Source organism: Choristoneura fumiferana, chromosome 23, assembly GCF_025370935.1.
Source record: "Choristoneura fumiferana chromosome 23, NRCan_CFum_1, whole genome shotgun sequence".
Lineage (NCBI taxonomy): Eukaryota > Metazoa > Arthropoda > Insecta > Lepidoptera > Tortricidae > Choristoneura > Choristoneura fumiferana.
The window spans coordinates 18,288,409-18,306,852 of NC_133494.1; the positions used below are offsets into that span (position 1 = coordinate 18,288,409).

An 18,444-nucleotide genomic window follows, 5' to 3' on the forward strand; every position below is an offset into this window, starting at 1 on the left:
AAGTTCGAAAAACTCAGAGGTGCGAGCCGGGGTTCGAACCCACGACCCTCAAACCACTAGGCCACCACGGCTTCAACTGGCTGATGCATTATAGATATTATAACGTTTGGCAACACATGCTGAGTGGACGCCCTTTTTTCTTAAGGTCACAGCCACGTCACAGCTCATTACAGCCACCCGGCACCTGACCAGCACCGCCTCGCCTCGAGCGGTTTGTATTCTTCATATGGATTTGTATGGGCATGCGCTCCCTACATCAACTCCGTAGCGTCACCAGATCGCCTCACTCGCGGGGTTGGACCACTCGCTGCCCGCACGCACACGATGCGTCGCTCTCCACCAAATTTCATCAAAATCGGTTCAGTGGTTTCGACGTGAAAGCGTAACAGACAGACAGACAGAATTAATTTTGCATTTATAATATTAGTAGGGATAAACATCGGTTTGTCTCGCCGTGTCTTTGGACGCAATAACACCTAATTAGCATTGCCAATCTTATAATCAATGTCGCCACGCGAAAATTTATGCAACCCGATGGGAATTGCATTGTGACAGCGTCACACCACTAGGTTGTAGGCTAGTTATAATGTTCAAAATACCACAAACGGGACTTATCACGCTAAAACACACGAGTAATATTTACCTCAACGTTTCAACCCCATTACAGTGGCCGTGGTCGCGAGTAGATTGAAAAAAATTACCTAGCGCGGGTAGTTCGAGATACAAGTGCCGGTACTTTTTGTGATCAAGTGCAGGTAGTTCAAAGAACTCGCGCTGCTAGGCTGTCTTGACACCCCATATTTCAGTCTGCTCGTGACCACGGCCACTGTAATGAGGTTGAAACGTCGAGGTAAATATTACTCGTTTGTTTTAGCGTGATATCATAAGTCCCATTTGTGATATTTTGGCTATGAGTGAAAATCACAAAAGTTTAACACATTGTATAGTTATATTATAACAAAACCGGCCAAGAGCGTGTCGGACACGCCCAAAATAGGGTTCCGTAGCCATGACGAAAAAATTTAATAATATTTTTCTAAGGATTTCGTATTTCATACTGAATCTTCCAAGTTTAGGTATATTTTATACCTTAGGCTGCTCTTAAACTACTAATAATTCTCAAGCAAACTTAGCCATTATATTTTTCCTTGTAAGATTGATATACTTACTACCATCCTGATTTTTTTCATTTTTTTTTACCCACCGGTTTAGATTTTAGAGGGTAGCGCTCGATTTTAATGAAAATTTGCACCTTAAAGTTGAATTTTTCGCAAACAAAACATTGAATCGAAATAATGTTGTAGCAAACCCCTAATGGTTTTAAAAGACCTATCTAACTATACCCCACACTAAAGGGTTGGATGAGAAAAAAAAGACCACCCCCACTTTACGGATACGGGAGGTACCGTAAAAAAAAATTTTTTTTGCATTTTTGATTGTACCATTTGGTCGGCATAGTTCACATTATATATTCGTGCAAAATTACAGCTTTCTATTATTGATAGTCCCTGAGAAAAGCCGCGGACGGACGGACAGACAGACAGACATGGCGAAACTATAAGGGTTCCGTGTTTGCCATTGTGGCTCTGGAACCCTAAAAAACCTCACAACTTTATCAAACTCCATCATGTAGTTCAGCTCTGAATAAGATAAATTGTAATATTATGGTCCAATTTAATCATATCATATAAACCCGCTGTCTCGCAAATCCGTGCCTACGATCTTGGCCGTCTGTTGGACCGTCATAACCGTAAACAAGAACCTAGCTATGTAGGTCAGACCCCGGCAGGGTTGGCGATAGAGAAAACACAATGTAGTAATTGGAAACAACCGTGTCACATTAGTTTAGTTTATTCATTCATTCAATGTAACATTACAACATAATTTATGACGAAGCATGTTGCGGCTGACTTTAGTGTAATGTAGTATAGCTTAGTTTTTATTTTAGATGATTAAGCCTTAGTTTGTAGGTATAGACTCAAATTGTTTTTTTTTTCTTTGTAATATTTCACGCGTATTTAATTGAATAAAGGTTTTTTTTATTAAAGATTGTTATCAACACATTGGATCCTATCTCTCGCTTTTTTCCTGTTGAAGTGAAAGTGACAGATCTTTTTTTTTTTTTCTTTTTTTGGCGTTTGTCCAATGGGACAATTTTGCCAGCGTCAAGGTTGAGACAGATCTTTTAATTTTATAAGTTGAGTATTAAAATTAGTCTGTACCCGTATTTACATAAAAGTCAAGTTATAAGAATTAATATTAAAGTCGTCAAAAGTTATATTAATAAGATTGATAATAACATAAAAAATAAAAATCAAAGTGTCATCAAATTAATAAAAAACAGTTAAAATCGTCATAATAAATAAATAAATAAATATCGGGACACTTGACACCAATCGACCTAGTCCCAAACTAAGCAATGCTTGTACTGTGGATACTAGGCAACGGATAAACATACTTATATAGATAAATACATACTTAAATATATATTAAACAACCAAGACCCGAGAACAAACATTCGTACTATTCATACAAATATCTGCCCCGGCTGGGAATCGAACCCGGGTCCTCAAGCTTCGTAGTCAGGTTCTCTAACCACTTGGCCATTCGGTCGGCAAAGAAAGAAATTAACACTAAGAATTACTTTATAACGTACTTTATAAAGTACAAATTGTTTATTGAATAATATATAATTTCAAGATTGTTGAAATAATATCCAAAAGTTTAGGTTTTAGTACTAAATCTGTTAAAAAAGTTAGGACTAGGGTATAGCAGTAAAATGATTTGATGTTGATCTTATATCGCGATAGATGTCACTGTACTGAAAATCGTATTATTCTAAATCACACTGGTGAGATTTTTCCTAGGTAGTATAAATAGAGTGCCACAATTGAATAAATTGTCATTTGAACATGTTATGTCATGTTTTGTTTGGTGTTAATAAATTATTTTCTTTCTTTATTTCTTTCTTTCTTTAACATGAAACTATCGCAAGACTCACTCATAAACGGACCAACCGGGATATTTAGTGGTTACTCGGTACCTACGAGTTGATAAACAATGTGAAAGTTCCTTTAACGAGTGATGTTGTTAGTGCTGTGTACTATTCTACATTTGACAATAATAATAGAAATTAAGATGTAAATGTGGGTAGTTGTGTGCCGGTGTTAATTGCGCGTGCGCGTGTATTAGTGCGCGTTTTGCAATAGCCACCGTTGCGTGTGCTCTGAGAGGAAGGGCTACGGCTCAGTTCGAAACAAGTCAAGTTAGCTCGATTATTATCGAGTCGATAATTATCAACTTGAAATCACCAAGCCCTTACAAGGTTCCCAGCGACAACCAGGATCATAATATGACCTCTGTTACAGGTCTGACCTTCAAATCAAAAGCCTGGCAACCCTGACCGCGACTTCTCACTGGGATCTACTGCTCGATTTACCCGTATCTACCCTTATCTTAGTGCCAACACAAAAATAGAAATTGAAATACTTTACACTGCCGTGCAATAAAAAAGCGACAAATATTTTTTTAAGATTGTTTTTTTGGAATCTTTTTGTAAAGCCTCAATTCCTAATTTTTACTTTTACTGGTCATCTACTGCCGAAAAAAAATACTAACCTGACTTAGATGCACAACCAGAAAAATAAGAAATCACTGAAATACGTTAATACCGCGTGCAATACTGGTGGTGATGGATTTTTTTTTTTATTAGGTACTAGTTGTTGCTCGCAACTTTGTCTGCGTCTCGTAGTGTTTAACACGTTCTTAGTATTCAAATTTGCCTTTATTAATCGGTAATAATGTAGCTCTGAATACTTAGTTTAAATAACTGTTAAACCAGTTTAGTATTTCGTAGGCTTATCGGTTACAAAGAAACGAAAAACACATTATAGCTACAAAAAATAATTTATTCTCATTATAATACATTCCTTTCCAGTTTAAGTTACCTTTTAGGGATAAGTTCGCCTTTGTACTTACTCTTTTTGTTTTGTTGTTTTATTTTTGTATTATTTTTGCGTTTTATATCCAATAAAGCATTTACATACACACATACATCACTTCCATGAGAACAATAGTTTGCATTAGTTAGTTATCACTAAATCATCATAAAATATAAATAACAAAGTCCTGTCGTTGGTAAGAGTTAATAAATAAGAAAGTAGGTATTATAGTGCATACATTTGTTTACTGGGCTTGTTTTGGACTTAGTTTCACAATATCTAGTGTTGTCTTGTGACTTGCGCGGTTGGTTTTATGCTGCTATTCATTCTTATTTATTCCTTTTTTCATATACAAATACAACAATTTAACAACAAAATTTCAAAGAGAGCAGCGCCATCGCCAAATCTCAGCATGGCAGCAGGATTAAAATTATCATTATTTACTCAATTAAAATGGCCAGCAGTATACGGACCTCTGGTCATCAAGGACATAATGCTAAATTATTTGTTTGCAATACACCATGTGGAAAATTGGAGTTGAATTCTACCTTGTAAGTAATATCTTGAACCTTTCAACTTTTGTTCGGGATTTTCTGATGTAATCTTCTTCGAATTTTATAGCGATAACAAAAATGGACGTCTAATTCTTAAATACGTCTGTAGGGATAGCGGTTATAATATTATGATTGTCTTTTTTTTACTTTTACGGGTATCCCGTGAAACCATATCGAAAATACAAACTGAGACATGGATGCACAGAAAAACCAGAAAAAGAGACCAGCACTGGGAATCGCACCTAGGTCCTCAGCAATCCGTGCTGCGTGCTATAAACCCCTACACCACTGCTGGACAGGAATCTAGACACGATTTTTTCCTATGCATACATATCTCAGGTTACTTTATTTCTACTATGCTGCTTAAGCAGCAGCACTAGCGACATCTATGTTTCGTCGACAGACGTCACATTCTTTCGGAACTAACCGCTCACCCAGACAAGAGATATCGCTACTAAGCAATCAAATTATGATTGTTTTTTGGAGTCTTTTTGTATTTTTTATTTCGACTCCAAATTTGTTACTTTTACGGGTATCCCGTGAAACCATATCGAAAATACAAACTAAGATATGGATGCACAGAAAAACCAGAAAAAGAGACCAGCACTGGGAAACGAACCCAGGTCCTCAGCAATCCGTACTGCGTGCTATGACCCCTACACCACTGCTGGACAGGAATCTAGACACGAATTTTTCCTATGCATACATATCTCAGGTTGCTTATTTCTACTATGCTACTTAAGCAGCAGCACTAGCGACATCTATGTTTCGTCGACAGACGTCACATTCTTTCGGAACTAACCGCTCACGCAGACAAGAGATGTCGCTACTAAGCAATCAAATTAAGATTGTTTTTTTGGAGTCTTTTTGTATTTTTTATTTATTATCGACTTCAAATTTGTTACTTTAAACTTTTTAATATCTTACAAAGAACTTGAAATATTGGGACTGTCTCATACAGTCACTAGCACCAGCATCTGACATAACAAAAGCATACATTAATATCTGACACAACTATTTCTAAGGCCGGTAGCGGTGTCAGATATTTTTGCACGCTCCGGTGTGGCAGATATTAATGCCACCTGCTGTATATATGTGAACCCTCTATTCATCCTCACCACTGTAAAGCCAAGTTTAGACCATAAAGAAAAAATAGTGTCCATAGTACAAGCTTTGCTTAGTTTGGGACTAGGTTTTAGGAGATATGAGGTTGTGAGGATAACTCCTAATAAAAGATGTTGTGCGTGTTAGATGGTATAGCAGAAGAGAGAGTTTATTTACAAAAGATTATTTATTATTATTAAAGATTATTTGACGACCGGATGGCCAAGTGGTTAGAGAACCTGACTACGAAGCTTAAGGTCCCGGGTTCGAATCCCGGCCGGGGCAGATATTTGTATGAATAATACGAATATTTGTTCTCGGGTCTTGGATGTTTAATATGTATTTAAGTATGTATTTATCTATATAAGTATGTTTATCCGTTGCCTAGTGTCCATAGTACAAGCTTTGCTTAGTTTGGGACTAGGTCAATTGGTGTCAAGTGTCCCATGATATTTATTTATTTATATACAAAAATAAAACTTAGAACTAGCGAGTGTATCCGCGAGTTGGTTGATGGGCGTGTCCTCCTCTCGCTCGCATATATAAACAGGACGCGCCAAAGTTTCCTTATTCCTCCGTAGTCCATCGTAGCGTGCGGAACAAAACTGCGAGAATAATCAGCGCGCGTCGCAGTCGTCCCAAGCCTCATAGATGAGTGTTTATACTGGTAACCAAGCCTCCGACGCGAGCGCACGCTTGAATCACTGTCTCTGTAAACTGACGTCGATCTCGTTATATCGTTCTTTTCAGAACGATTATTGTTTCTCTAATCAGCGTCAATCCATAACGTCGGCTGTCGGCTACAAGGTCAATTGGTGTCAAGTGTCCCATGATATTTATTTATTTATTTATTGCGAGGCCGTAAAGCGATCGAGTTTGAAGTTATCAATCGAGCCGCGCTGTGGAATACAATATTAGACATATTTTCATGCATGTTTTAACTAAACTAAGCTTAACTAACTTTTGTGTTCTTAGCGATGACTAAAGCGTGCATCTATCTCTAATAACATTATAAACTAGTCTTTACCCGCTACTCCGTCTGCGTAGAATTCGTTTATCGCGGGAACTTTGCCAGTTTTACTAAACTTAACTACTCTGCTTAGCTATTTTGTGTGTGTGTGTGTGTGTGTGTGTGTGTGTGTGTGTGTGTGTGTGTGTGTGTGTGTGTGTTTTTAACTATTCTGTTTCCTTCCCCGGGACTCAAACCATCTGTATACTGAATTTCATCTAAATCAGTGCAATGGTTAAAACGTGATGAAGTAACAAACAAACAAACAGACTTTCAAACTTTCGCATTTATAATATTAGTGAGATGGGAATGTGAGTTTGTTTGTTATTTGTTACGTTTTCCCTCTTCAAACCGATCACCATGAAATTTGGTATCTTAAGCCGAGTTTAGACTTGCAAGAAAAATCGTGCAAGTTGCATTACATAGCGGCGCGACTGACCACTATAAACTCCTTGCCTTTACGGTCTCGCAATGTAATGCAACTTTTTTTCTTGCAAGTCTAAACTCGGCTATAGAGACAGTTTAAGTGTAGACGCCGCAAATTTTAGCTTTGCACAACCCTTCATTTTGGCCTGCGACGCAGTCAACTAAAAAAAACTTGTCGATTTTTTTTATTGTAGGTACAGTTTCCGCACTGGGCTGTTCTGAGAGGAGGCCTGTGCCCAGTAGTGGGACGTATATAGGCTGGGATGAATGAGGTACAGTTTCGCGCTTAATTTTTTCTAAATCACAAATTAATCTTTAATAAGCAATGAAATCGCTATAATCACGGCCGCGTAATCGGCCGCAGCCCGCGAACAGTCGGTTTATTGCCTCGTAAACTAGCAAAAAAACCAACCTTTATTACCCAGGTTATTATTACCAGACATAAAAGATTTTGAACTGTTCAAATCACCGGTATTTTAGGAGCATGTTAACGAATTAGAAATTACGTTTAATGTTAAAAGGCGAGATTTTTGTTGGGTTTATGTATATTTCCCCGTGTGGTGTCGGATTAGAATTACATTTCTCCATTTCTTCCGTGGATATCGTAAGAGGTGAGAAAGGATATGGTTAAGGTATACCATAGGTACTGGTTGAGGAAACAAAGCAAAGTTTCTGATATTATAAAGCGGGTAGCCAAGCTGAAGTGGCAATGGGCTGGTCACGTTGCCCGAAAAACAGACTCGTGGTGTAAGGCTTTGCTGGAATGGAGGCCGTGGGGGTGCAAGAGACCGGTTGGAAGACCTCAGATGCGTTGGAGGGATGACATTGGGATAGTTGCGGGCAGTAACTGGATGCAGACAGCTCAGAATAGAATGACGAGGAGAAAGCTGGAGGGCTACACCAAATTGGTTAAGAGAGGCTTGAGATGATGATGATGAAGATTATACCGTAGGCGATAGGCTAGCAACCTGTCACTATTGTACCTTTTTTTGTCAAACTTTAAAGCTAAAATTGCTAAAAGTGGCTCCGAAGCGGTAACTTTTCGTGTGCTCTGGCTACCCCATTTTGAATACAGGCGTGATGTTTGTGTGTTTTAGGGTAGTAGAGTGAACGTTTAGGTAGACTTGACGTGAACGTCTTGATACAGTGACAGTCCTTGGTGACACTCGGACCGTACCGATATACGGTACACGCGCTAATAACGTCATATTATTATCAGAAATGAGGAGTTACGTAGAAGAACAAGGATCATCGACATAGCCAAGCGAATTAGCTCGTTGAAGTGGCAATGGGCAAGCCATATAGCACGGAGAACAGATGGTCGTTGGGGGCGAAAGGCTCTCGAGTGGAGACCGCGGATCTGCAAGCGCAGCGTAGGACGTCCACCAACAAGATGGGCGGATGACCTGGTTAAAGTTGTGGGTACACGGTGGATGAAAGTCGCTTCCAACCGAGGCAAGAAGGTCTATGGGGAGACTTACGTCCAACAGTGGACGTCCTATGGCTGATATGATGATGATGATGATTATCTAACAACAGCTGCAGCATACTCTCACCCTTACCCAATGTTAGATGTTCCGTAATAAAAATAAAGAGCGAAATCAAATTTACAGCAGAATCCATTTACCGATCCAGCAATCGTTGGAGGAGGTAAACGACCATTAAACCCCATAACGCACGCGCCTGTAAAAGCCATTTAAAAGACCGTCAGCGCTAAGTATACTCGCAGGGAAATGACGCTTAATGTTACATTTGTTCTACTTACATTTGTATAGAGCGGGATGCGAACGGGGCAATGAGGGCTATCGCGTATGAATTCGCCGCTAGAGGCGCTAGTGTAGCGTGAGGTCTCCGAAATGTCAAATCTCAGTTTTTGGGTGAGCTACGCGGGTTTATTTATAATTAGAATAATTTTGTGAATATTTTGCAATATCTGGAATTAATTATGGCAAATATGCGTTCCGGGGCAATGAATGTCTGAGTTTTGAGACAGTTTTGTCTTTCGGAAATCTTTGTCCTCCCTTTTTTCCGAACAAAACGGGGACTATGCAACACTGTGGCATGCTCGATATTTTTATGGTACGGTTTTAAGGTGTATTAAATATGATTTTAATCTAAACTTTGTTTTCACGCCCGTAATAACAGACTTTGAAAGCCACACTTAAATACCTCACGCAACAGTGCGCCATCTAGTGAGACAAAAAACGATAGCCCTCATTGACGTTAAGTTATGGAACAATCGAGTTGCTAACAAATTACACTGTGGAAAAAAAGGATAGATGAACTAGTTTCGTCTACTTCACGTTTAGCCAAAATTTACTAATTAGGAACCAAAATTATGCTAATATTGCAAAACTGGTTTTGTAAGACATCACCTAACCTAACCTAACCTAACTTTTAGTACTAGTAAGCTTTAGTTTTGTAGTCACTAGTTTTGTTACAAGCAACATTTTTTTTTTGTTACTGTTAGCAAATATATTTTTTTTCAGTGTACCAATGTTTTTAGGCATGGTGGCCTAGTGGTTTGATATATGGCCTCTCAAACACACGATTGTGGGATCAAATCTAGGCTTGCATATCTGAGTTTTTAATTTAAATAAATGTGCGAAATTTCATTTGGAATTTACCTTTGCAGTGAAGAAAAATATTATAAGTAAACGTGCTTTTAGGCTTAGATAGTGGCAATAAATGTAATCGTTAATCTTACCTATTTATTTAAACCTACTTAAAATGTGTGTCTGTGTATTTAAGCATTATTATTTTCAATGCGGGAAACCGGTTGATGCAAGTGGCGAGTTGTCGTTCATTGTGGCGTTCTAAGGGGCAGGCCTTTGTCCAGCAGTGGACGTCTTCCGGCTGATGATGATTTTCAATAACAATAGATATACCAACGACTACAAACTTAAACGAATTATTCGGTAGGTAGTTATTTCATGTATTAATCGCGATAATTTCAGAAATCATTATTTATTTAGAAAAAAGAAGTAGGTAGGGTACCGTTACCATTTGGTAAAATTATTGCTCCCGAACTTAGTGCCGTGCGGCCGACATAGATCGCGTTGCGCACCCGACTGCTTCTGCTTTCCTGCGGTTTTCCTGCAATCTGCGCTTGAGGGGTGGGGTAACTCGAACCGGTGCGGGGCGGAGCGTGGCCATTCTGTACGTTAGTTATTCTGTGTTAACATCTTAATATTTTTATTTACTTACATGACTTATGCAACAAATAAATGGAATGAAATGAAAAACACCTCCTTTGAAAAGTGCTTTGTAACCTACATTATCATAATTACAGTGTTAACATATCACTAAGAATATATGGAATCCACACTAACTGCTTACAAACATGCAATGTTACAAAGAAAACAAGGAAAATCAATAACACAGACATCATTAAAACCTGATATTATCTACTTAACGCCTGACTATGCATAAATTATAGCTTGCGATAACATATCGCACTAGCTTCATTACATTGCTGTGTTAGAATTATTACCAATGAAACCACGGGTTCTAGATGGCGCAATGGATTGAAAATGTACGGTAGTTCTCGCTAGTTTTAATGAAAGAGGTTTGTAATGGTGTCAAAGCATACTTAGCGGACAAAACAACACATTTTTATTTCATTTAATATCAAGCACGCTATGAAAGTTTGTACCTATTTTAAATTGTTTCCTTATTTTTTCTTTTTTAATATAAAGCTATTTTTTTATTTTACAAGCTTTTATTTAACTAAGTCAAAATACCACAAACGGGACTTATCACGCTGTTATTGCACAAGTAATATTACAATAATAGCGTGATACGTCCCGTTTGTGGTATTTTGACTATGAGTGAGAATCACGAAAGTTTAAGACGTTATATTTTATTTAACTTTCCTTCCTTGCTTGTTTGTGTTGAAGTAGTAGGATCATGTTTGGTCACTTCTGAGAAAAAAACCTAGAGGTGTCACTACGTCACTACTTCACAAGCTCATAAAGAAATTGTGTCTTTTTTGTTTGGTCTTGCCGCCACTTTTGCCGATTTGACAATGGGTGGATTCAAGTGGCGAGTTGTCGTTCATTGTGGCGTTCTAAGAGGGAGGCTTAGTTCAGTAGTAGATATTTTCTAGTTGATGATTTATTTATTTATTTTTTAATAAAAAAAATACAGCGTTACAGTTAAAAATCAATGAGCTGTAAAATTCAAATTACTTATACACAATAAAAACTTACAAAAAAAGCTGATATGGGATATTTGAAATTAATCTACGTCACTACCCTAAAACGATGGAACACCATGATAGATGGATGAGATGTGAGGTGCATAGGAGAAATTCGTGTCTGTATCGTTGTCCAGCGGTGGTGTAGCGGTATAGCACACGGCACGGAATGCCGAGGACCTGGGTTCGATTCCCAGCGCTGGTCTTATTTTTCTGGTTTTTCTGTGCATCTATATTTCAGTTTGTATTTTCGACATAGGTTTTACGGGATGACCGTAAAAGTAACAAAAATTTGGAATTGAAATAAAAAATACAAAAAGATCCCAAAAAACCAATCTTAATTTGATGGAACACCACACCCTGCAGCCAGAAGTCGAAATAAAGGAACATCTGCTGGTGCTTGGCAGACACTTGAAGTCTAAATGAGATGAAATTGTTAGCCCCAAGCGGGAGGATGGACAGCTTATGATGATGATGAAATAGCAAGATAAAATGTTATACTTATATAATTCGGTCAATAAATGCGTCTAAAATACAGCCGTATCATAACTAGCGTAATATACACTGACTAGCAGTAATAACGGATCACTTTTCATAAAACTTTGTACAAATAGCGACTCGTTATGCTCGTCAGTATATTGCTGTTGTAAAAATCGAAGTGTAAAAAGCTTTCTGTTTTATGGGAAACCTTTTTAGTCGTGTTTGTTTTATCTAGAATGGGCACGTTCATTTGTTTGTTGGGAACTAAGCTGTAGTTTTATGTATTTTGTGAATTCCGTTCCGTTTGATATTTGGTTCGTATTGAGATTCTGTAGGTATCTATTCTTATTTGGTTTCTTGCGGCGCATTCTTCTTGGCAATGATGGTATTCCGAAAGCGCTGGTAGTTTAAAAAATGACGTGTAAAAGTGCCCATTGCGGCCTATTTACTGAATAAATGATTTGAATTTTATGTGATGGTTTCGTTGTCCGTCTATATGTTAGTGCGTCAGTCTGTAAATCCTATGTTGTCAGGTATATTTTTGGATGGAAATAGTGTTTATTTTTTTATGTAGTAGCAAAAAACGAGCAGACGGTTCACCTGATTGTTTAGTGATTAGCTGATTAGTCGCCTATAGACATTGGCAGTGTCAAATATAGGAATGCCAAGGCTCATTTACTATATTCATTTCTGCCTGCATACGTTCAATAGCAAGATACAGGCTTTGCTCCGTATGCGATGACTTCGGCCGTAGTTCCCGCACGATTCCAGTGCAGATTGGGAAGTTCACACACACCATTGAATGTCTTAGGTGCGTGCAGATGGCACATTTCAAATTTCGCACATAAATTCCAAATAACTTAAAGGTGCGAGTCCGAGCTCTGACCTATGACCCTCTTATGATTGGTTTTTTGGAGTCTTTTTTTTGTATTTTTTATTTCAACTCCAAATTTGTTACTTTTACGGCCCGATAATACCCGTAATAGTAACAAATTTGGAGTTAAATAAAAAATACAAAAAAAAGACTCCAAAAAAACCAATCATAATTTGATTGCTTAGTAGCGACATCTCTTGTCTGGGTGAGCGGTTGGTTCCGAAAGAGTGTGACGTCTCTCGATGAGAGCGGAACATAGATGTCGCTAGTGCTGCTGCATAAGTAGCGTAGTCAAAATAAGCAACCTGAGATATGTATGCATATATATAAAAAAATCGTGTCTAGATTCCTGTCCAGCGGTGGTGTAGGGGTTATAGCACGCAGCACGGATTGCTGAGGACCTGGTTCGATTCCCAGCGCTGGTCTCTTTTTCTGGTTTTTCTGTGCATCCATGTCTCAGTTTGTATTTTCGCTATGACCCTCTGTTTGAGAGGCCACAGGTCAAATCACTAAGCTACCATGTTTTTTTAAATGGCTTCTGTGCAATGAGTCAATTTTGCCAGCGTCAAGATTAATTTTCTTGTTCTTCGATTTATTTATTATATACTAGTGTTTACCCGCGGTCTCGCACGCGTTAACTATTCGATTTAGTAGTTACAATTGAAATTCTGGGATCTGACAAAATTTTCCTCGAAATTCCATAAATTTATATCGTGGTTTTCATTGAAGTTGTGTTAAGAACAACTGTCCAAAATTTCAAGACCCTAAACCCAGAGGTTGAAATTTCAAGATTTTATCCCTGTCCCGTGGGAATATCGGGATAAAAAGTAGTCTATGTGTTATTCCAGACGTCCAGCTACCTACATACTAAATTTCATGGCTCTAAGCCCAACGGTTGTTATTTCGAGATTTTATCCCTATCCCGTGGGAATATCAGAAGAAAAGTAGCATCCGTGTTATTCCAGACGTCCAGGTACCTACATACCAAATTTCATGTCTCTAAGCCCAACAGTTGTTATTTCGAGATTTTATCCCTATCCCGTGGGAATATCAAGAAAAAAATAGCCCATGTGTTATTCCAGATGTCCAACTATACATACCAAATTTTATCTAAATCCGTTCAGCTGTTTAAGCGTGAAGGAGTATCAAACACACACACACACACACACACACACACAAACTTTCGCATTTATAATACTAGTAGGATTTCACATTTATTTTTATTTAGGTCACTTCATGCCCTAATGACGTTTAACCCGTACAAGAATGTCAAGATTAAGTTAATCTTGGTATGGCTAGTAACATTACGGTAAATTAACACGCATAGGGTGGCACGAACTAAGAGACGTAGCAAGGTCTACGTGGTGCTACGAAGCCTACGGAGCTACGAGGCGTAGCGGTAAAGCCTCAGGGTTGCCATTGGTTGGTATGTTTATAGTTTTAAGACAGGGTTGTGATGTGACATTGGTATCAAAAATACCGGTATCAAAATGGTCTATACCGGTAATTCACCGGTAGTGTGGAGTGTAAATACTGGTTAATACCAGAGTAGAGTGCTTGATTTTATTGTTTACTAGCTTATGTGAGCATCTTCGTCTGCGAAAAGTTCGTTTATCATGTGCCCGCGAGAACTAACTATGTGATTTTTGGGTTAAAAGCTATCCTAGGTTCTTTCAGGGCCTCAATATATCTCCATATCACATTAAATTACAAGCAATTGAGTACTTAAAGTTTACAGTATTAGTAATGATTATAATTTTAGTTTTTATTTTTCAATTGAATGTCTTTTAAGTATCGCATTATGTGTAAATAAATATCTTTGTCTATATCTCACTCTTTCATATACCGGTATTTTTGGTATCGGTTTCAAACCCTGGTTGTATGACAATTTTATTAGTTAATAAGTAGTTCAATAATCTAACGTTAACTGTCACGCGTAGAGACGTCATTTAAATAGGAGTTTTAAATATACTAAATGCGTTTTACTGTATTTTGGATCGAAACTCGATGTTTAGTAACTTTAACTAAAATATGTCTATGAGTTTGACATTTAGAGATAAATTGTTAAAGTGCAGTTCAACAAGATCATAATAAGTGTGTTATCATTTCATTTCTAAGCTAACTATGTAAAAATGAAATAAATAGTATTAACTTAACTAGATCAAATTGCTTGCTTGCTTGATTAGTAATTTTCCTATCACAAAGGTTATTGGTAGCTTCGGTACTTATTATCACATAAAACATTGACCTAAATACCATTTCCTAAGCTAAAGTTAGTGATTTAAAAAGTTACATTTCTCGCCGCAATTAAAACAAAACTAAACAATAAGTTCAAATAGTCACCCGCAGTTTTCAAACCGAACACGCAAAAAAGTAATTTAATTTACGAACCTGTATCAGAAGGCTCTCACGGCGTACCACAAACACGCCACTGCAGTAGTGCCAACATTAAAAATTCAAAAACTAAAAAAAAGGTCACACTTAACTATTTGTCCTCACTGTCACTGGCCACTGATAAACGGATTAAAAACACTTTTGAATTTCGAATATTTGAATTTGTTTTTTCGGCGTGCGGCGCGCGGCACGCGCCTTGCTCGGCGGGCGAAGCGGCACTGAAGATAAACCATTCCACGCATGCGTGGCGAAACAAGTGTGTGCTGTACTTACACACTCACACATAGCAGTCCAACACCCTAACTTCCACTAAAAATGGCGTTGAATTTTCAATCTTACACATTTAAAACAAGACTGCTTTCAAATATGAATGCTTAAAGGGTGAATTCAGGTTTGTAAAACGTAAATGTGTTTTGTCCTTCTTTCGCCTCAGGTCTACGCGTACGAATTTTAATTGAGCATCATTGCGATTGTAGCAGTGCGACTTTGTATATACTATAGTTTATACAGTTATACATTTTATAATGTTATGTTATACTTGCGTTGTGTAATACTAAGTAGGTTTTCTGACATCAGTGGGTTGAAATGTTTTACCTAAAAGGGGTTACTGTTTTACCGATAGAAGTGTCAGATGACAATGAACTAGGTGTCAATTCTTACGACAGATGGCGTTGAATCCAGTAAAACTAAAAAGTGCTTTTACATCCTGTTTTTCAAGTCCATAAGTTATTGAAGAATCAGCTTCGAATCAGCATCTCATGTGGTGAGCCTCACTGTAACCACTTGCTGGCTGCAGTACGAATGGGCCGGCTCGACCGGGTTAGTACCACACTCCCACAGAATACCGGCATGAAATAGTGGTTTTCCTACTGAGTTAGTGAGTGGGAGGTGAGTCCGGAGGCCCAACTCCCCTCCCCCATTTTACCCTTTCCCCTTTATCCTCCCCCACCACTCCCCTTTAGCTACCTCTCCCCCTTTTAGGCCGGAAACGCACCCGCAGTCCTAATGATGCTGTAGGTGTCCATGGGCGGCGGTGATCACGTGGCCCGCCTGCTCGTTTGCCAGCTATTTGATAAAAAAAGCTTCTTTCAACGTTTACTATGTACTGTTACACATGCTAGTTAATAGCACGAAAGTATGCTTCTATTGAGCAAATGCGATCATACTCGTCAAACACTTTTAAAAATAATTAGTTTTTTAATTTTTATTACATTTAAGTTTATGCGAAGAAGCAGTGTAAAGCAAAATTCTTGTTGTTTGTAGCGTGACAGGCGATGTCAGTTGTGTTCTAGGATGGCGTAAATTGATAGCAGTATTTAATTTGTATGAAAAAGGGTTAATCTAAATACTCCATTATTTTTAAAAGTAGTTGAACTAATGTTGTTCAGTTTGACGAGAACGATCTATGTTTTAATTTTTTGCTCGTATTACAGGCCACACCCAGTATATATAATCAAAAAGTCGGAAAGGGCTTTAATGATTTCGATGAAATTTGGTATGCAGGGGTTTTAGGGGATGCAAAATAGATCTAGCTTGGTCTATTTCTAGGAAAACGCTGGTTACCGAGTTTTAGCCCGAGCGGAGCGCGGTCGCCCAGGTACTAGCTTACTTATGCTTTACCTACGCCAAGCAAGCCCTCTAATTCTGAGAGGAGGGATGAAGTAAAGACAATATATAAAAATTAGCACGGGTGTTCTTGATACAGTTTTAACATACATCATTATATACTTCATTTTTATTAATTTTCATGACATTTCCGTAAAATCCTGGAATTTTATTCTAATTTCCGTTTAACGCGAGAAAAACTGCGGGCAAAGACTAACAACTAATAAAAGCAAGGGCCTCGTTAAAACGTTTACTAACTGATAATATATTTTTAGGTTTTATTACAACACCTGAAAGTCCTTAATACGTATCTTATTAGATATCGCTAACGCTTTCATTTGACAGAAGCAATGAAATTTCAAAAAATTCCCTCTAGATCCAGTTGTTTCGGTTGGAAGCGGGCTGCAATCGCTAAGAACCCGCGAATTTCCTGAACCAGGTCATCCGTCTATCTCGTTGGTGGACGTCCTACGGTGCGCTTGCCGACCCGCAGTCTCCATTAAAAAACTTCTCGGCCTCAACGGCTATCTGTTCTCCGTGCTATATGCCCATTGTCACTCCAACGAGTTAATTCGCTTGATTATGTCGGTGACCCTCTTTCTTCTACGTATCCTCTCATTTCTGATTCGATTCCGTAGAGAAACCCCGAGCATAGTCCTTTCAATAGCTCGCTGGCCATACAACATACCTCAGTAATTAAAGGAAAGGAAAGGTATTCATTTATTCGTATCGAACGCTATGCGCATGTTAATTTTCATCATGATTGGTTGTTTATTTATGGACGTATGGTCTGAAATTTTATTATTATGGACGTATGGTCTGAAATAAAGCTTTATTATTATTATTAAAACGTCAAAGTCACAAACGTATAAACAAATTTTTAGACAGATGAGAGACTCAGTAGAAGTGTGATTCATTGACATTTGAAGGGAATCCAATAGCGATTCCCATGACAAAATAAACACTGTATTAACACCTCAACAATACGATTGAAAGGGTAAAAATAAATTACTCAGTATTTGATGAAGGAACATTTCACGGCTCTAATTGCATCCTTTGTGAAGGTGCCGTTAAAAGGGGTTTAATTTTAAAGGCCTTTTTAGTACTTGATTTCCCTTTTGATGGTTGAGGAAGGACAATGGAACGGGCAGAAACAAAACGACTACTTGCAGAGGATAGATTGATTGTTATTTATTTACGCACTCCGACGCGTAATTCCCCCTTAGATTTGGATTTAGACGTGGGATTGCAAGTGGTGCAGAGATTAGGTATGTAAAATTTAACTGGCCAAGTGCGGGGCGGCCTCGCTTGCTGAGGGTTCTATGAATATCTAAACATTGAAATGTAGGTCTTGGTACTTGTTCAATCCGAAAAGTACATGCGTCACTGTGGCCGTTATTTGTTATTTGCTGATATGATAACATACTCGTAGGTTTATTAAATGGGGATCCCTTAATTTTTAATTCAGGTAAGTAATTCACATTTTTTTATTTAGACTGCCAGGCTAAATGCTTCGTGCGATAAAACCCGCGTATAAAATGTGTCTTTTTTTATTTGGGACTAGATCAATTTGGTGTCAAGTGTCCCATGTTTTTTTTTCTGTTATTTATTTGGTCTTTTTTATATTATAACTAGTGTTAGTGGCGATGCAAATCTATAAACAGAACATCATTTTAAAATTTGAAGCAAATCGCTTGAATACATCCCTAAAAACTGTCACAAGTAGGATTTTCATACTCAGCTTAAATTTATTTATTATTTATTTATTTAATAAAACATTACACCATCATTACAGGACATCCAATGCGATAGCGTACCAACATATTATACAATTTAATATATAAAGTGCAAATATTCTT

The 18,444-nt window shown here is 37.9% G+C and overlaps 1 protein-coding gene across 1 annotated transcript in view; it reads right to left on the minus strand.

Annotated features, from left to right (window-relative positions):
* The window catches only part of LOC141441079 (potassium voltage-gated channel protein Shaw-like), a gene marked incomplete in the record, with an annotated part of 155,735 nt that extends 140,551 nt beyond the window's left edge, over window positions 1–15,184 (minus strand). Inside the window, 1 exon segment of the mRNA XM_074105717.1 lies at window positions 14,978–15,184.
* Between the last annotated feature and the right edge of the window lie 3,260 nt (window positions 15,185–18,444).